This window comes from Cupressus sempervirens, chromosome 11 (genome assembly GCF_028749045.1).
Source record: "Cupressus sempervirens isolate cs-2001-9-10 chromosome 11, ASM2874904v1, whole genome shotgun sequence".
In the NCBI taxonomy this organism is placed as follows: Eukaryota; Viridiplantae; Streptophyta; class Pinopsida; order Cupressales; family Cupressaceae; genus Cupressus; species Cupressus sempervirens.
Genome location: NC_143128.1, coordinates 217,296,511 through 217,317,946, shown reverse-complemented (window position 1 = coordinate 217,317,946; position 21,436 = coordinate 217,296,511).

Here is a 21,436-nt window from a genome sequence, read left to right as displayed (position 1 = left end):
TCACTACTACAGGATTCTCACAAAGTTTAGCTTGGATGGTCGATTCCACTAGTATCTTTTTTAAGCCATCCTCTATGATGGGATTGATGTTTTTTGTGGTAGTATCAGAACCATCCTTTATCTTTATAGTGTAATCTTATTTGTTTACCTCATGTGATGGACTAATACTTGATGCTAGTGTATTTGGTACACTTTGTTTTGTTGGTTTCTCATCCTTAGTTGTGCCAATGTTTCTGTGTTCATATTCGTGCCTCCCTCAACTATATCTTGTTCAGTACCATCTTCTTTTTCTCCTCCCACCTAAATAGGTGCCTACAATATTGCATGGGATGTTCTTGGACCATATAGTGATTTCCACATCAAAGTAGACTTTTGTACAACATCCTCAATGTTATTCTACAATATATTGAATGCCCTTTATTTTGGTGCAAATTTTCTAGTATGTTTCTTAATGGCTATTGCCATTGTACACTTACAAAGTTCTGGCATTACATAGGCAAGTGTTGTTTCTCTTATTTGTTTTTCACTATTCAGATAATAGTGCTACTTCTACTCAACTCTCTCAGGAAAACTCTTGAGTATGGAGTTGGCAAGTTCAAGAGGAGCCTTTTTAACTATTGCCATCATGGCATATACTGCCTCTTCAACTTGATTCTTTTCAATCATTCCAAGATTGTCAAACTCAATGTTAGAGAATCCAAATAAATCATCATGATTTCTAATGTTCTCACATAGATTATCTAAATCTAAGGAAGAACTATGATTTACCACTTGAAACTAGGTGTTGTCATTAGATTTAGTATTCTCTTCATTATATTCAATTGGAGCAACATATTTTCTCCTCGGTCTCTTCTGAGACTCTTCACCCTTGCTAGCTTGACTAGCTCTTTTCTCCTTTGGCGTGGCTATTTCCTTAGCCTTTTATGCAATGGCCCTAATACTAGCCCTAGTTGTAGGTATTGTAGGCTGAGTAGGTTTTGCAACCTTCTTTGGTTTGTTTACTGTAGGTTCTTTAGCTTTTATTTTCTTATGTTCAATAGTTGTAGGTGCTTCATTGGCTTCTTCTCCCTTGGCACCTTCTACAATTTCTACATCCTCTTCTTGTTGATCTTCTCCTTGACCTTGGGTGATGGCAAGTTGTTCTTGGGAAAGTGCATTCTCTTCTTCTTCATCATCATCATCATCTTCTTCTTCTTCTGCCCCTTCACCAAATTTCTCTTTCAGTTTCTTTACCATCTTATTCTTCTTTCTAATGACTAAAGTAGTCTTCAAGTCCATTGTGATTTTTGACTTGGCTATATCATAGTTCCCAAAAGATATAGCCTCCTTATCCACTTTTTCTACAAGTAATGTTGTTATTGCTCCAAAGGCTTCATCAATGTTGATTTTATATCCCAATGGTCTTAACCATCTACCTCTAGGAACTATTGCCTAGACATATGTGTTATCAATGTCAACTAGGAAGTAAACATCATGAAAATCTTTCTCCAGCAGTGAAACTAGTATCCTTAGTTTTTTCTTCATTGTCTATTTGAAGTCTTCAAAGTATCTTTTCATGACTAACTCAAATTTATCACCTAGTTGCACAATGAATTCACCTATTTGCACTACAATAGATCTATTTACCTTCCACACAACTTTACCAAAAGTAGGAAATGTATTTTGCACATAAAGTAATATAAATAGAAGAATAGATCCAAATTTACATTGTGCACTTTTGATATTCCTTATGGCTCCCAAGTTCTTAGTCAATTGTTGCAACTACAACTCAAGAAGATCATAAGTATGATCTTTCTTCACTATTTTGTATCCTACATCCACTGCAATACATAGAACATTGTAAAGCCTGTTGGATTGATAGGACTTATCTGCTATAATCCTCACTACAAAATAAATTATGGTATCTGTGATTGTATCTATTTTCATCCCTCGTTTATTCCATACAACCCATGTATTTATTTCAATTACCACTTTTTCTTTATTTCTCAATGGCTTTGGACGATCTTGGGTTGGATAACCTATAACCCTATGCAAAATTTTCTTGGTGATTTTCACTGGTCCATTCTCTAACCATAAAGAATTATCATGTATCCTACTCAAAACTATCTTTATCCATTCTATCTTGAAGATGTTTGGGAAATCTAGGGCATGGGTTAACCCTTTCTTCTCAACAATTTTGAATTCCTCCTTCAATGCTTCATTTTCACACAATTTCCCATATGTCTCCCTAATTTCCATGTCTCCTATGCTTCCAACCTTACATATATAGCAGCATTTAACATCCTGGATCATTAAGGCTTGCGGTGGTATCATTGACAATGCACTAGATGGATGTTGTTTATAAGCTATGTCTAGAATAGCTCTAAAATTAGGTTGTTTGATCTAATTACTTATCAACTGCACATTCAAAACTTTCTTTTCTTATATAGCCTTGGCTGTTGAAGAACTAGATACCATTTCATAAAACTAGATTTTGGAGAAATTCAAACTGTGTAATTTGACACTCAATAAATACCTTTACAATTCTATAGTGATGGTGTTGAGTGACTATTGAATCCAATTGGAAAAGCTAAAAAAAAAATTCTCTAGTTCATCTTTAGCTCTTTGTGCTCTCCTTCAAATTTGAATAATGTCAAATGTGTAGAAATCGATCATATAGACCTCAAAACCTTGCAATTAATGCTTAGTGCTTACACAATTGTAAGCTCGGCTTCAATATGGATTTCAACTCACTCGACTTCCATGAAGTTTCCTTTCCACTTGAAAATCACTATGAGCTTGGTGAACACTAACAATTGTGATAACATGGTATCAACTAATATTTCACTCAACAACCATAGTGAAACTTTTCATGCTCGGTAGTAACATGAGAACTAACAAAACTAAAAGATTTGTTCTTGATTCTTAACAACACTTTGCATCTTTCTTCATGCATATGTAATATTTTCAACACTCAATCCTTGGAACTGATGTAAGTTATATCCTTTTAGATATCAGTCCCACTTACCTCTTGATTGCTTAATTTGAGGAGGTGTGATCACTTGACCCATTGGGTGAAGTGATCCCTTCTACACTTGATGTGTTGCAATCTTCCTTTCTCTTCCATGTCTTCTTCATTTCATCTCTAATATTCTCAACATATTCCTTTTCTTTTCCTTTGTTGAACTCATTATTTGGTGCCTTTTACCTTGTTGGATGATTTATACTTATGTAACTAGTCTTCAAACAACTAAAACATGTGGTTTGACTCAACCATCTATTGTAGTCACTTCTAAAATGTGTTCTTATGCAATTTTCAGCAACATGGCCATTTTCTTGACAGTAATGAGAACTATACCTTGTATTATAATCCCAATTATAAGAGTTTCCATTATGCCTTACCTTTGTTTTCTTGTTTAATGACCATTTAGGCTTGCATCTACACTCATATGCTCTATGTCCATACTTTTGACTATTATATTAGTATCCTTCAAATCTTTGTGAGCTTGAGGTCTTGGTTTCGCATTCATGTGTTTGATGTTCTTCTTTCTTACATTTATGGCAATGACCCATGAATTTCTATTTAGGATTTTTATTTGTAGTCTTTCTCCTACAAACATTAGCAGTATGACCTATCTTACCACAATTATGATAAGTAGGTTTGAAGTTCTTACCTTTGTTACTTCTCTCTTTGCCACTTTTGGATGTTTCTCCTTGTTCAGTACTAGTGTATTCTAATCCAAAAGTATTACTATTGGATTTATGGGATCTCATCAAAAGTTCAAAGTATTTGATGGCTTCACTAGGTTTTTTGAAACTATCAACAAACACCTTTTCTCTTTTTAGGACGCATCTTAGTTGTTCATTTTGCAACTTCAGTGTTGTGATCTCAATATCCTTTACATTTATTTCATGATTTGTAGTCATCATTTGAATCTCATGTTAGCAATCCTAGTTACCTTTGATGTTTCCTTGTCCAGTCTATTGGTCAAAATCCTTATGTCATCTTCAATGATGATTGTATCCTCTTCAACTTTCTTTTTTTGCTCGGTCACTTCACATAGCAATATTGATTGGATCTCTTGTTCTCTCTTTAGATTTATAACCTCTTCAGTTAGGGCTCCATTCTTTTCTATCAAATCTGCAACTGTTGTATCAATATCATTGGAGTTTCCATTTGTAATTAGTTTAGTAGTGTCAATCTCTTGGTATTGTGTGTCATTCTCTTGAGTAGAAATTTCCTTCCTTCTCTTTAATGATCTCTTTAACACATCTCCTACTTCATTTAGCTGATGTAGGGAAATTTTTATTTCATTTAGCACTAAAAACTTTCAACCTTTGAAACTATTCACCACACATCCATCTCATAATCTATGCATATAAATTGAAATACCAAATTAAGAATATACATTCATTGTGTGAAAGTAAATATTCAACACATGTATGACACAAGATATTTGGTTACCCAGAAAGCCTCTGAGGAGAAGGTAAAACTTGGGTGAGTATGACACCCACAAATATTCACTACTATAGTAATAAAGTGTATCTAATGAAGATTACAATGTTTGACCATGAAACATGATCTGCCCTTTAAAGAGTATGCCTTGTTAAAGGTTTACAAGATTGTTAGATCTTACCATGTTAAAGGATTTAGAACACCTTGCTAAAAGTGTGCCTAGTAAGAGGACTTCAACTTACAATGAGTAAACACCCTGTTAAAGGATTTACAAGAGCCTATTAAAACTACTATTTTAAGAGATTTAACTGGTTCACCTGTTAAAATGGCTCAACAATGATCCTTCAGTTAGCACTCTATTGCTTGATGTCAAATCACCTCTATACTAATGTACACTTGATCTTTTTTGATCAAATGTACCTCTACTATCCTATTTTTCCTTTCCTCTATTCTCCTTCTAACTGATTTATAATCACAATGAATGCTCTATTTGTGCATGCAAACTCTCTTTAATTCTCCTTAGCATTCCTCTCTATATCTCTATAATGTTTAGGATTTACCTTCCGTAAGAAGACCTAGTTGATTTAGGGTTAGGTATGAATTAGCGATAGTGATTCACCCATATTGCTGCTCAAACCTTCCTTTTTTCTTATTGGATGCATGTCATGCATAGGGATTCACAATTAATATTTGTCCTTATCAACAAAGATCATAAAACAATACCTAAGTCAGCTCAAAAATGGTTTATATAGTAGCTTGTGCTAATACAAACAAGTACATCAAAACTATATTACTTAGCATCTAAAGTCCCTGGTGCTCGGCACTAATTGTAATTTCAATACTGTCACTCGACATCTAAATGAATCGATATGCACTATTTGCTCAACACTTGAACCACTAGTCACATACTATCTATTTAGCATCTGAGTGATTAGGCACTTGAGTGGCTTTGCACTCACTATTTACTTGACATGCACTATCTTATATGTTCTGCTCAACATATGTTACTTGTTGAGTATGAACTAAGTAGATGACTTAAGTGTATAGACACTCATTATTCAGAACCAATTTGAGATCAACATCATATGTATTAAATCAAAGGATGGTTCATGATTTGACTCTTATGGTGTCCTTTCTTTGATATCTACTCTCAAAAGATCACAATAGAACATTTGTTATTATTCTTCCCACAATGTAAAATTCCCATTGATTCTATTTTATAGAATTTTCAATCACTATTTAATCAAGATTTATCAACAAATTCCAACTCTCAATTTTTTTTAGATCCTTGTATTGTTTGTGTGTGCTAACACATCTTCTAAATTACATAGCCAAACATTTCCAAGGACTCCATCTTTTAGCTTTAGTTTTATTGCATAATAAGGAAAGTGCTTCAAGAACCTTCTTTGTAATATCACAACTCAAATTTGTATTAGAAAGGAAAGGTACAAGATGAAGAATGGTTCCAAAGTGCTGAGTTTCATTAAACATTTGATTAATTGGCCCACCATATTTTAAACTATGTAATGAATCTGCCACTTGTTCCTTTTATTTTGGGGTCCCTTCTCTCAAAAATCTTGTCAATAGAGGAATAACATCATCTGTATCATTTTTTCCATAAAATATTAGCTAAGACAATTAGACCCATCTCTTCATTTCTACTATTTAACAAACTAATCAAATAGCCAATTATGTCCAACACATTAGTAACAAGTATACTGATTTTTTTGTCTACACACAAGCTCTCTCTATCATAGTTTTATTATAAAAGGAAGGAAGAGGGTCCTAAACCTAGAAAATAGCAAAGGGTACATCCCATCTCTACCCTAGGCCATTACAACCAAGCTATAGAGAAGCATAATCTAACCCCGACAGGTAGAGTCCCACTTAGAACTTACATGAAAACAAAAATAATCAAAACAATCCATGTTCTTCGAATAGTTTAAACCATCCACATCTAAATCTAACTTAAGTCTTTACTTTAAACTACTAACCCACTAAACAAATTAAAAGTCTTACTACCCCAATAGCAATGGGGATTATCAAAGTTATCAGTTAACAATAGAAAACTCAACAATGTTGAAAGGAAAGAAAAGTACTTTAAGAAACCACATATGAAATAAAACACCACCAAAAACCCAATAAGAACCAAAAATAAAAGAAAAAGGAACTAGGCATGTTCTGTATTCTCCCAATCTTCATTGAGGTATGTTATTTATTCAATCTAGCTCTCAATCCATATGGAACTCTTTATCTCGTCACACTTCTCCTCCTTAGTTTGGTATTTTTTTCTTAGATTACTCTTCCCATTGATCACCTCAAACACAACCTTTCTCATCATTTCCTTCTACACCTTGCAGATAATGGAAACAACCACTCCTAGTTCAAGTTTAGTGATGATCATTTTGAACTTATTGTTTATCTCTTCAAATTTCTCATTAATTTTAGAAAAATGTTTTTTACTATATTTTTTGAAGTCTTACAGGTGCCTCTACATAATAAGAGAGGAAAATTCTTGTTCCCCAACCTCATTTTTTTCATAGGACTTGATCTCTTCATCACCAAAAATCCCTAAGTTGACCACCACTTTTATTTCTTGGGGAAACAATGTTTCCTCATCAGTATCCTTTGCTTCCACTTTGAAATCCACATCTTCAGAGGAGAAAACCCCAACTTTCTCCAGTGTTTCCTCCACTTCCATCTCTTGCAACTTATCCTCCATTTCAAAACTGTGGAATTCCTTTGTAGTTTCTTCTTTATAGCTCTTCCCTATTTTATTTTTTAATCTCACTAGTCTTCTCTATCATCCACCTCAAAATCAAAAAATTCATCCCCATAATTTTTGTCGACATCAATAATTTCTTCTAGCATTTTCCTTTTTTTAGGGGTACTGGTAGGCCTAATTTAGCGGAATTATTCTTCCATTTTTTGAGAGCTTCAAAAGAAATGAATTGTTCCAAAGAAATGTTAAGCTTCTTGGATTTAGAGGAAGGATTAATATTCACGAGATGGGGTGACTCCATTTGGGATTTATAAATGTAGATTTCTTCAATAACCACCAAAGACTTATGCCTTTTAGGCATTCTAGAGCTTTCTATGGGTAGGAGACATCTACCAATTCTTGCATGGTGAGCATAGACATGATGGTAGAGGAGAAAAATGATCCCTTGGTGAATGGGAGGGTTTTCTCCTAGGACGATGTTGTTGACTAGAGAAGAAATAAGGAAGAAGATGATGCTAACTATTTCCCCATGTCTCAACATGTTAAGCAAAGGAAAATGGTAGCCATTATAGGTCATATAGCAACCTTGAAGGGTGAAATACTTTATTAACTAGTAACATATGTCACCAAAAGGACTAGGAAGGGAGAGCCCATCTATATGTATATTTATATGTCAAATGTCTAAATATTAATTCTAAGCTAATAAGCACAACATAATGAAAGATTGAAAAGAAAAGTGAAATCTTTACTTTTCCTTACTTTATCCAACATGCCTCCATTTTCCTCCTTGTCTTAAATCTTCTTGATTTGTGAGCCCTTGGATTTTGATCAGCTCCCTTTTACAAGATTGATTCAAGATGTTGGAGATTTATGAAATTCAATACAAGATCAATTAAATGATCCTAAAATGACTAAATGATGCAGATGGATGATAATGCAAATGAATTACAAAAGTGAATAATTGATTTCTTGAGAATGTTTATAGTGATAATTTGAGATGCTGTAATTTGGGTATGATTCTAGATGATGAAATGAGGAGACAGAGGTTCCTTTTATAGATTTTGGATAGAGCCTAGCCTAGGTGGCAACATTTGGTGGTGGAGAGATAATTCAGGACACATGGAAGAATGAGATTGACTTGATTGAAGAGATGGAGGAAATCAAGGATGTAGTTGAGTTATGAGAGGAAAGATAGGAAAAGGAAAGACACTTGGCACTCACTCATCAAGACCTTTTTAGAGGACTCCTACTCTAAAGAAGACTCCAAGGACAAGTGTCATGAGCCCTTGTCAGCTACATGAGGTGGATTAACTGACTCCAAGTTAGTAGAGGAAGAGGAAGAAAACTAAGTCGCCTAGAGACATGTGCCTCAAAGGTTGAGTTAATCAAGGCAACATCTCCTTGTTTAGTCCCATAAAATAGGACACATGGGTGAGGATAAGTAGGATTTTTAATAATTAATTAAAAATAAATATTGGTGCAACTATTAGGTGGAACATGACTTGGACTACTTGGGTGGACTAAAAAAATTTAGTCATTGGGTGAGTAGATAATTAATAAAAATATTTGACAAAATTAGGATAATGTAATTGACTTAGCTGAATTAGTTTAATAAATTATATAATTCATTAATACTAATAGCCAAATAATATTACTTAAATATAGAAATATTTAATTAATTATTAGCAAGTGAATTAATTTAATAAATTGAATAACTCATTAACATTAATAGAGGAAAAATATTAACTAAATATATAATCTTTAATTAATTAAGGAAAAATTGAATTAACTTAATAAATTAAATAATTTATTAAATATAGTAGAAAAGGTTTTATTAATTAAATATTAAAATATTTAATTAATTGACTTGACAATTTTTAAGTGTATACATTTTTCCCCTCTTTGTAATAATGTGTGGACAACAAATTGTTTCAAAGATAGCTAGTGGTTGTCTTTGTTGCTCCTACCCCCTTGAAAGATTGATTAGGGTATAAATATGAGCAATGTTTTGACAAGAGACTAAAATAAATGGACTATGTTATAAGAAATGATGAAAAGTGATGTTATATGGTAGTTGCCCCAACCAAAAATGGTCTAATGGGGATATATAGGAAAATGGCAAGGTGGATGAGTCATCATTTGCACACTTGGCACTAGGATATTGGTGAAGAGTGAGTGAAGTGAAGATATCATTCCCAATAATAGAGCATTGATTTGAGAAAGTCCAAAGATATCAAAAACTAGCCGACTATGGAGAGTCAATAGGTAGTCTATCCTGTAACACAATTCATAGGTTTAGATAGAATTAGTGATAGAATGATAGATTTGATAGGTTTTTTAGTAGAATTGTAGGATAGGTAGATTTTTTTTTGAATTTTCCTATTTTAGTGAACAAATGTACATTTGTGGTACATAAATACACAACTTTAATGATTCTTTGCACAATTTTTCTTGTTAAAGCACATTTGTAGGCAATTGTTGTGCACTTGTCATTTTTATGCTCACATTTGTGATATATGCACATAGGTCAAATGAATTTGCACATAGATTTAGGGGTGTTGCGCATTTGACAAAAATGTGTAACCCTAGTGTGATGTAATGCATTGGATTAGGGATCATGTGCAATTGTTAAAAATCTATATTTGTTGATAGATTAGGCACATAGGTAAATGATTGTTGTGCAAATATGTTTATTATGCAACTGTGGATTGGAATGGCACATCTGTCAAATAGATTTGAACATATGTTTTATTGGTACAGATGGCTAGGTAGAAGACAAAGTATGATAAAAATGATCGAATAGATAGGAAAGGGCTCTATTGAAATGTTTTGGTAGGATAACTGATGTGACTCATGTAGGCATCATTGTAGCAACATTAGCTAGAAACCCACATAGCTAAAGACAAATCATAAATTTGTCAATAGTCATGTGATAAGTTCAGTTGTTTGATAGAATATATAGGAAAAATATTTCCAACATAGTTGATGTCATGTTTGGTTGATTTGTGTAGGAGGATCTTTTAGATATTCTGATGTCGAGAGAGAGATTTCCCAACATAGTTTTTGAGACCATTATGGACTAAGAGTGATCAGGTATTGATAGCCATGTGCAAATTATATCATGTGATGTTTTGGCCTGTAATCAGGACCAACCTTGGCTTATTGACAACTCTAGCAGAGAGATGACACTCTAAGATGTGTATTTTTCATCTTTTGACAAGGGAGATGAGTGTGATAGTTGAGGACATATACATAGTGATGAGAATCCAAATCAGTGGAGAGCTAGTATAGTATGATTAGTGGGGAGCATTAGAGGAGTGCCAGGATGTGTTTGGAGATGATGAGTTAGATGATTATGAGATCAACAAGGATTTTATGGTGGAGCCTTATGAGCCATTACTTGTAGTACTAGCAGGCATGATAAAATGTTATATTAGTCCCAACAGGAGATCCTAAGGATTCCATGTGGGATGGAGATGAACATTAAAATGGATACTCAACGATAGAACTTAATTTTCTTGGGGAGTGTGTGTATTAGCACACTTATATCCTGATTTATATTAGGTGGTGTACCAAGGATGTGCATCAATGTCAGTAGGGGTTACACTATTACATGTATGGATGTGGGAGTATTTAGCAATTTCACATCTTGTACATATGAGATTGAGAGGTGTAGGGAAGCCCTATGTACATTTATAAGCATTGAATTAGTCTATGCCAAGGTTGGGACATTTAGAGTATTGGAGGTATGCATTGAATACAATAGATGGGCTAATTTGGAGGACTTACTTGAATGGTAAGGTATGGGATGATGAGATGGAGCTTGGATATTGTTTCTAGATATGCTGGTTGATTGGGCAGACATCACACATCTTAGAGAGACAATTAGTGGGTCAAGTGCAATGATAGTTTGGACGATTATAGGGGATGACCGAGGGCATGACTAAGTTTTCTCAGATACATTAGGAGAAGAGAGATTAGGGACTGATGGCTTCCTATGAGGTAGTGAGGAATAAGTTTTTGCACATACCATTCCAGGCATGGGTGATGAGGATGGATGTAGTGGACCCAAGAATGATAGGAGAGTATGAGGGATATTTACAAAGACATCTAATCTTGTGGATATCATTTCCAAATGAATGCTTCTAGTAGTGAGAGAAGACTAATGAACACAAAGGAGGAGGAGGTGAGTTAGGGCAGATGGGAGAGGTAGAGATGATGGAGGTGATGGTGGAGGAGTTGGGCATTTCTAGACATGAGGGGGATTATTACAAGGCATATGAGAGAGAGAGTAGCTCCCCCAACTCATCTAGTCTAGGGATAAGCACTGATACAGGTGCCTTAAGAAACCAAAGAGGGGGAGGAGGTAGAGAGACCTTAATAGGATGATCTAGTACAGGGTAAGCCCTAGGATGAGGAGATGGGAGGTAATGAAATATATTTTCAAGGTATAGATGTTGAGGAGGAGATAGAGTGGGTTGCTAAGGTCTATGTAGAGGTAGAGAGATAGGTGAACCAAGTACTATAGTTGGAGCACTAGATAGAGATATTAGAGTGACAAATAAAAGAGGATTTAAGGGAGAGGGATAGAGCCTAGAGAGGTTAGAGAAAGAAAAGACCATACTAGAGAAGATGGAGAGGACTTAGGACTTGGGTTCAGATGTAGAGAGCATGAGGCTGATGATTAGAGCAGGGTGAGAGATTACATATTATAGGGATGCATACAAGAGAGTTGTTACCAAAGATCAAAAAATGGGGAGCTTTTGACAGAGCTCTTATTATGGGAGGCTATCAACTAGGCCACATAGGGATAGTGAGGGTGTGGCCTCCAGACCACCGAGACCAAAGACCAGAGGAGAAACAGAGACTGGTGGGGCTAGATCATCTATTCTGAGGTGGCATGATAGATAGGTAGAGTTAGGTGGAAATTATTCTTAGACATTGTGTTTACACCATGGACATAACTACTAGACTCTGATGGATTTTGTATTTTGAGACATATTATTATCATGATATATCATCAGCTATTGGACATTGTATGTTATTTTTTATCATCCATGGACATTGGACACTTATTATGGATTTATGGATTTATGATATTTACGTGTGATAGATACTGTCACCATATTATGCAAGATGATATATGATACGATGTTGGCATGATTTTTTATTTTCTTGTGATGAGATGCAATTGGATTTTCAAATGTGTATGATGTTTTATTTTTATGAGATCAAAATGTGGGAAATGCAATATATGTGATGCAATGATTTTATATCATTAGTGATAGATTCTATATGATTTATGAGTGCATTTTATATTATAATGTATGGATGTCTAAATTAAAATTTCATGAAAATGTGTAAGAACAAATGATAATGATGACTTAACCTAATATTGACAAATGTATTCACACTAAATAAATTTTATAATGATGGAATCCATATGAAATGCAAATGTTTTGATTAATGTACCAACAGCTTCAATTTGGAAAATTACAAAGTCTCACCCTAAAAGACCTAATGAAATAGAAGAAGACACTAGGATGAAAAAGATTTAAAATAGGTATAAAAAAAAACCTCACATACTCACAATGACATTCATGTGGATGAATAAGGAGAACAAATATGGATATGAAAATGCAAATTACAAAATGCACTACTAAAGTTCACAATCTCCATTTTCTTGTAATATCTTGCTTCCAAAGGTAACATGAACTTTTATCATCATTGAACTCTTTATTGTTGTAAGAGAATGCAATCATCATAGTATAATTAAACCAAGATGAATAGAGCATTGCTTAGATGGATTTTAATGTTGCAAACTACCAAGATGGCTTGAGTTTTGTTTGCATGATAAAAAGACAAGGAATGCTTTCCCATTTCATCATATGAACAAGTATTTGAGATAAAGATATGTGTCTCTTCATGATTGATGAAATTTTATCCATGAAGACCCTTAGGCACAAATACCCCAAAATAAATGTTTCAATGAATACAATAGAAAAAAACACCACAAACAACGAATGAAGAAAAATATTATGTTCCATCCCAGCTATTCTAGTCACAAATGGTAAATAGGAGTGATTAACTTGTACCAGTGAGACATCCTAGAATAGCATAAGAGCATGATAACAATGAAATTGAATTGATGAATGCATTACTCTAATACTCAATCAAAATTGTCACTAGATGCACAAATATCTTTCCAAACATCATGTTATTGTTCGATGTGATTTTTCTATATGTATGTAGATAATTCAAAATCTTTTGATGTAGAAAATAATTTTATTGAGCATTATAAATATTTGGGTCAACAATTTGAATCCACTAATAAGAACCTTGTGATTGTTGTTTGTATGTCTGAAGATTGTTAAAAAAAAAATCCTATTTTTATTCTCTTTGTAGACATGGATTCTCAAAAATCCACTTCCAAAATTAGGCCAAGGACATGCCCCTAGTTAGCCATTGGATTGAATTATTGATGGAGAAAGACATGGAAGAGGGGAAAATATGAAGATACAATCCAATCCAAGCTATGATGAAAATTTATCATCGATATGTACATGGTCGACAATTTTTTATGGTTATGTATAGGACATATGATTAGGCACTAACAAAAAGGGATGAGAGAAATAGAGTAGGTGATGTAGTAGTTAGAAGAATACTAATAGATATAGAGGAACTTGTTTTGTCACAAATGATGTCTGTTTCTAGGTTTTCACCATCTGTCTCTTTATTTCTCAATTTTTTTCGTATTTTTAAATCTTTTTTAAATTTATTTTTGTATTTTTGATCTTTGTCAATTTTCTTTTATTTTCATCCCTTGCACTGGGATTTTAGACATAGAATTTCTTATGGTATATGTTGTTGATAGATTCATCCAACATCTCCCTATTAGAATTTGATAATTGATATGTCCCAAATCTGAACACTATTGTGATCACAAAGGTACCTAGCCAATTTGCTTCAAACTTACCTTGCTTTTCTCTATCAGCATGAGTTTTTGGATTTTCTCTTAGGATTAGGTCACCCAATTGAAATTATCTAGGTTTCACTTTGTTGTTGTACTGACAAGACATCATTTATTGATTCACTTTCAAATGGTCAAACACTTTCTATGTCCTTTCATCTAGAAATTCTAACTCTTGTAAGCATGATACTCTATAGTCCTTATCTAGAATAAGATCCCTTAATGACACTCTGAGAGATGGTAATTCAACCTCAAGGGGAAGTATAGCTTCATTTATGAAGACTAGGGAATATGGAGTGGCTCCAGTTGGTGTGTGAATCGATGTGTGATAAGACCATACTATTGGACTGAGTTGAACGTACTAGTCATGACTAGAGTCATTGATAGTCTTTTTGATGATTTTGATAATGGTTTTCTTTGATGCCTTGGCTTGACCATTTCCTTGTGGGAAATATATGGAGGAAGAATGATAGGTGATGTGACCTTTCTTGCATAATTCTTTGATATCCTTGTTTTAGAATTGTTTACCATGATCTATGATTATGGATGTTGAGATACCATGTTGATAGATGATATAGTTAATGATGGACATGGAGACTTGTTTGCCTATGGTGGTTATGAGTGCAATGGCCTCAACCCATTTTGTAAAATATTTGGTTATGGTAATGATAAATTTGTGGCCATTGGAATAAGATGGATGAATTTCCCAAAAAAGGTCAAATTTAGAATGACTGAATGGACATTGGTGAATGAATTAGATTCCTATGTATCTAGCACTTTTTTCATTTCTTGGCATATTAAAAAGAGTTTGACTTCATTGTAGGCTGATAATAACCCATACACATAATTTTCTTAGACAAAGAAATACCACTCGAGTATGATCCACATATATCCTTGTGTACTTCTTGTAAAGTGGTTTTAGATTCATCATGTTCAAGACAATGTAAGAGAGTACCATCAAGACTTCATTGATAGAAGGTATCAAAAATTTAGGTGTAACATGATGTTTGGTAGAGGAAGTTTCTCTTTTGGTTGCAGGATAGTTCAGTTGGTAGGATATTGTCTTTTAGATAGGCATAAATTTTTCCATAAATTGGGGAAGTGGGAATCACCAAATGACATATGATTGATGATTTAGGATCATCATAAGAAAGATAAGATAAGGATTCCACTAAGAACTCAAAACAAGCTTGTGTGTTTTTCATATCGAGCAAGGAAGCAATTGTTGCCATGGAATCTACTCAAATGTGATCATTGTGAAATACTATTTGAAGTCATATGCCATCCACTTGTATGGTAATAATTTATCATCCTTGGTTTGATATTCATCATTGACTTGATTAATGATCAATTGAGAGTCTCCAAAGACCTCCAACATTGTCACTTTCCATTGTATTGCCACTTTGATTCCCAATAGTAATGCTTCTTATTCTGCCATGTTATTGGTACAAGGGAATAATAACTTATAAGACTTTTGTATTGTCCATCCTTGTGCTGTAACAAAAAAACACACCTTCCCTCGAGCCATTTTAAGTAAATGAACCATCAAAATATAATTTCTAGGACTATGTTGATATTTGCATGATTTTGGCATCTTGAAGTTCAACCTATATTGGTTGTTCCACTGATAGTGGAGCATCTACTAATTGATTTTCTATTACTTTTCCCTTTATGTCTTTTTAATCCACATACTCAATGTCAAATTCACTTAGTACCATAACCCACTTTGACAGTCTTCCTATTAATGCTGATTTACTAAACAAATACTTCAATGGATCTATTTTTGTAATTAGCATGATTTTTTAGGATAACATATATTTTCTCAACTTTTGGGATGAAAAGACCATTGCCAAACATTTTCTTTCAATTAACAAATAGTCAAACTCATATCCCACTAGAGTGCAACTAATATAATAGATAGCCTTTTATTTTCCTTCATGGTCTTTTTGTGCCAGTAAGGCTCCCAAAAAAAATTTAGTCACTGATATGGATAATAAGAGTTGTTTTCCAAATATAGGTGACATCAAAGTTGATGGTTTGTCAAATACTATTTGATCTTATCAAAATCTTCTTCACATGTGCCATCCCAATGAAATGTGCATTGTTATGTAGAAAGTGCATAAAAGGATGACTTCTATCAAGAAATTGTGAGACAAATCCCCTGATGGATTGCAATCTTCCTTGTAATGATCTTAACTGACTTATGTTCTTTAGGGTGGAATTTCCATAATTTCCTTAACTTTATCATGATCCACTTCTATTCCTTTTGTAGAAACTATATATCCCAATAGTTTTCTAGATGTCACATTGAATGAACATTTCTTGGGATTTAATCTGACATTGTACTCTTCCAATCTAGTGAATATCCTGTCCAATATTTGTAAATGATCTTTTCTTATTGTTTTATTTTCCTGGTATATAGTCAACATAATCTTTCATTATAATATGCATCATGTCATGAAAAATTATAAGCATTACCCTCTGATACATAGAACCTACATTTTTTAGACCAAAAGGCATGGCACTCTAGCAATAAGTACCCCGTAGATACCTGAATGTAGTTCTCTTGATCTTCTAGCACAATTTTTATTTTGTTATAACTAGAAAAACCATCCTTTAAAGATAGCATTTCATGTCCAATAGTAAGATCTACAATAGTATCAATGTTTGGTAAAGGAAAATTATCTTTTAGACAAGCTTTGTTTAGATCTTTGAAGTTAGTGCATATCTTGATAGACTTATCTAGTTTCAAGACATGAACAATGGTGGATATCCATTCTGCATAATCAATTACTCTAACAAAATCAGCATCCAATAGTGTTTTATTTATTTCATCTTTTACTAGAAGTACCATGTGTGGATGCATCTTTCTAAGTTTTTGTTTCACTAATTTGATTCTTGGAGATACATTTAAATGATGCATTATGACATTTGGATCTAAACCTGGTATATCAGCATATGACTATGCAAAATTGATTAGTTTGGATTTGAATAATTGTATAAACTATTCTCTTTCTGATTCTGATAAAGATGCTGCCCGTTTTAGGATGCATTGCGATTCTCTAGTCCCAATATTGATATAAATTGTTTATTCAATGAGTATTGTTGATTTCTCTTGATATAAATAATTAGGAAGAGTGTCAATCATTTCATCTTTAGATGCCTTAGAGAGGTTTTCGTCCTTAGATATGTCTTTAATTTTAGCTATTTTTGAATCTAATACTACCACAGTGTGGTTTTCACCATTATATCTATTCATTATTTTCATATTTTTACAAGTAAAAGGATTGACACTTTCACAAAAGTAAGACACATCATTGAGTTCAATAGGAAATCCCTTCTCTAATCTCAAGATAATCTATGACCGGATCATCATTATGGAAAACATCTAGTTTGGAAATAGGAGTTGAATCCCAATGAATAAGGTGAAGATGTATCAGTGGTAAAGGATCATTTGGGTCATATTAAAAATTGGTGATGGTTTTAATATAAAAGTTTTCAAGTTTTAGAAATTATTGACAAGGTCTATTTCTATACTCTCATTCAAAATGTGATGCTCTTCATAAATCTCTCTTTCTTCACAATCATCACAATTAGCATAATATGGGATTAACTCTAATTCCTTTAACTATGAAATTTATTCCTCATGATATGAATCACTATAAGTCCTAACAATATCAAAAAATTTTCTTAAATGGAGGTATTTGAATCATCTTCATCAGAATCGATGCATCTTTCTTATACTTAACTTGATTAAAAAATTCTAGGGTGACTTTCTATTTCCCTTTCATTCAAGATGCTTGATCTTATCTATATCCCAATCCTATGGCATCTCTCTGATATTTTGAATTTTTCAAGAGGGGTTGTATGACACCTTCTCTTGCTAAGCTGACGGGTCTACTTCCTTTGTATCCCATTTTTATTAAAATGTCGTATCCTTTTCCATAATGCTTAGGAGATATATGTTCATATTGTTGGAAATATATGTGATAGGATAAATTGTTGAGAGAGGAGGGGTGAATTAGTAACCAATAAAACTTAATCCTTTTTTAGCAATTAATCCTTCATCTGTATTATGATTTAATTGCATTCATGAAAAACTGAAATCAGTAAAGCATTCATAACACTTTTGAAACACAATTTGGTAACCCATAAACCTTCCAAATAGAAAGTAAAATTGGGGTGGCGATGATACCCACAAGATTTAGTACTAGAGTATAAAGTTTTCCTATTAAGGCTTACAATGTTCACTTATGCTGATTTTCCCTATTAGGAGCAATAAGGACTGCTAGGTCCACCTTGCAAAAGGATTTACAAATACACAATAAAGTATGCACTCGGTAAATAGATTTACAAAAGACTATTAAGTATACCTTGTGAAAGGATTTAGCTAATTCACTTTTTAGGATGAAATAGTAGCTAATCTTTGATCTAAAACTTGGTTTGTTGAGTGAGATACCTTTGAGTGTAATAATCACCTTGTTGTGATAGATAAATCTTTGCTGCTCCTTTCACTAATGTAGCCTTTTTAATTTTCTCTTTTGCTCTTCTCTGCTTGTTACATTACTTATTACTTCTCATGAGATGTGACACAAATATATTTCTTATATAGTAATCTAATTTATACAATTACAAAGTCAACTATAATACAAGTTTACAAAAAAATCACAAAGTCAACCAAGGTGTAGAAACTCGGGTTCTAAAGACTAGCTTAGTGAGGTTCTAATACTTGGCATCCACTGTTAATGCTCGACATCTTTATGCACTCGGTAGATGTAGAAGATCAGTCTATACTAATCACTTCCAAGTCATCTTAAATTCAATCTGCATTGGTGACTTAGTGAATACTGTGAAACTTGGCATATAAAATGAGTCACTTGGTTTTGACTGCATAGCTCCGTATAAATTGAGTCACTTGGTTAACATTGAGTGACTCAGTTAACACTAGACTCACATTACATCAATTGAAAACTTAGTAAGCATTGCACAACTCAGTTTGCACTAAGGAACTCGGTAAACCTTGTGAAACTCAATTTACACTCTTGATCAACAACTTGGTAGTAACTACTCGGTGCAAACTGAATGTTGTCTCCCAGACATGGTAGCTACTGTAGAACTCAGTAGAGACTAAAATTTTTGGTTAATATTGTTAACTATACAATGTGCTCGGTAGATGCTTATAATCTAAATAAGTGTATGTCACTAATAACAAACATGACTGTAATGTCAACAATCTCCCCCTTTGGAATTAGTGACAAAAACACTTATCGGTCAAAACTATATTAAAAATGTTCAAGGATACCTTTTATTCATCACCTTGTGTCTCCAAATTGGTAGATTACACTATTTTTTGATTTTTCAAAAAAAAAAAATTGTAAGAGATCTCTCTCTCTCTCTCTCTCTCTCTCTCTCTCTATATATATATATATATATATATATATATATATAGATATATATGCATTATATGATAATGCTCTATCGTACAATATACAGTATACTTTACATCTTTTCACATCTGATATATACATTTTCTCCTCCTTTATATATAGTTCCTTTTATTATATCTTCTTCTATTTACACAATATATATCTTCTCCCCCTTTTTGACATAAATGCCAAAGATGTATGCTATATATACTATACAATAATGCCAAAATTTGACAAGAAATTTGAATGTAACTTCAAAATTAGTGCCATTATCTTGTCCCAATTTTCTTGCAAAACCTTGCATGTGTGCAATGCAATCTACACTTCTATTGATAGTTCTATCATGTGGTTTGTGATTGAGAAGTTGTTGTCATGGATGAGAATTTTAGCATGTGCAATATGTTTCTGCAATGCATCCATGTGTGGGAGAATCATTCTTTGAATGTCTATCAATGTAGGTCTTATTTTGCCTTCTTCTCTAAGCAATTTTCCCTGCATATCAATCAAGAATCTGATCTTTGTTAGTGGGCAGAGCTGTAACTCAGGTCAAGTTGCAACTTTTGTGCACTTGCCTTCAAATATTCATCAATCTTAGACATTTTATCTCTTATTTCATTGGTAAAAATTGATGTATCATAGAGTTTATTGAATAGTGAAGACACATTGTTGCAAGAGGTCTCTAGTGAGCCTAGAATAGTAGATAAATCTACTTGGTGAATAGTAATCTACTAAGAAATAAGTTCCAAAACTTTATTCTCAAATTTCTTCTTAGCTCTCAGCAACAATTTCTCTTGTCCATTTACATCTTCATTGAATTTCTAGACTACCTCTACTAATTGATTCAAAATTAGTTGAGAAGTGTCAACCACTATGTTTAGTGCCTCAGCTAGGATATTCTTTGGATCTTCTATTATCTAGAATTCCTTGTTTCTTTCTTCTCTAGACCTCTATAGCTTAGATTTCTTCTAAAGAATTTCTCCAAATATGTGCAATTGATCAGGGTTTAGATTGGAGATGTCCCATTTTTGGAATAACAATCTCTTCATCAAGGTCAATATCCTCTTCCTTCTCTTTGCCTTTACCCAAAAATTTTGTGCTTGGTTGAGGCTTGGTCTCAACTATCTTTGCACTTATTATTTGCATGCTAGGAATGGAAACAATATGAGAAATGGTAGGGCTTGCTGAAAAAGTAGATACTACACTTATTGCTAAAAAATCAGTAGTAGAAATACCTGGTGTAACCAAAACTAATGTAGAGGGAAGTGCTATCTTCTTGGTAGATGAAGTCCTTGTCACTCCTGCTAGTGAAGTGCTAAGCTGGACAGGTGCAAAAATTGATTGAGTGCTTGTACTCAAAGTGTTTGACACAATCAATCCTGCAGTAGCTTTTTTAGGGCTTGATGTTTTCAATATTTGGCTGGGACAATGAGGAAGTGAGGCTATGACCACTGCAGCAATTTTCTCGAGCTTGGTCTCCTTAGTATTCTGAACTTTTGGCAAGTATTCCTTGGTAGCTTCTTCTCCCTATTCTTCTTCCTCATCATCTACATTATCATATTGTGTAACTTCTTCATCATTAATTTCCTCATCCTTTTCAAAGTCATCTTCATCCTTCTTACTGACACTGACCAAAAGATCACTCAACTTGTGAAGAACATAAATGTTATTCCATGTGTTTATAGCATTCTTTACTACATGTTCAATGTCTTTCAGAAATATAAGACAAGTGTTGAATCTCAAAGTAATTTTTTCTTCATTCTTCTTTAGAGATTCCATTACCTCCTTATCATTCAAACTCAGCATGAGTTGCCTTAGGGTCTGCCCATATATCTTTTGCAATTTTCATGGCATTCTGCCATCTTGGCTTGATCTTCTCCATTGGT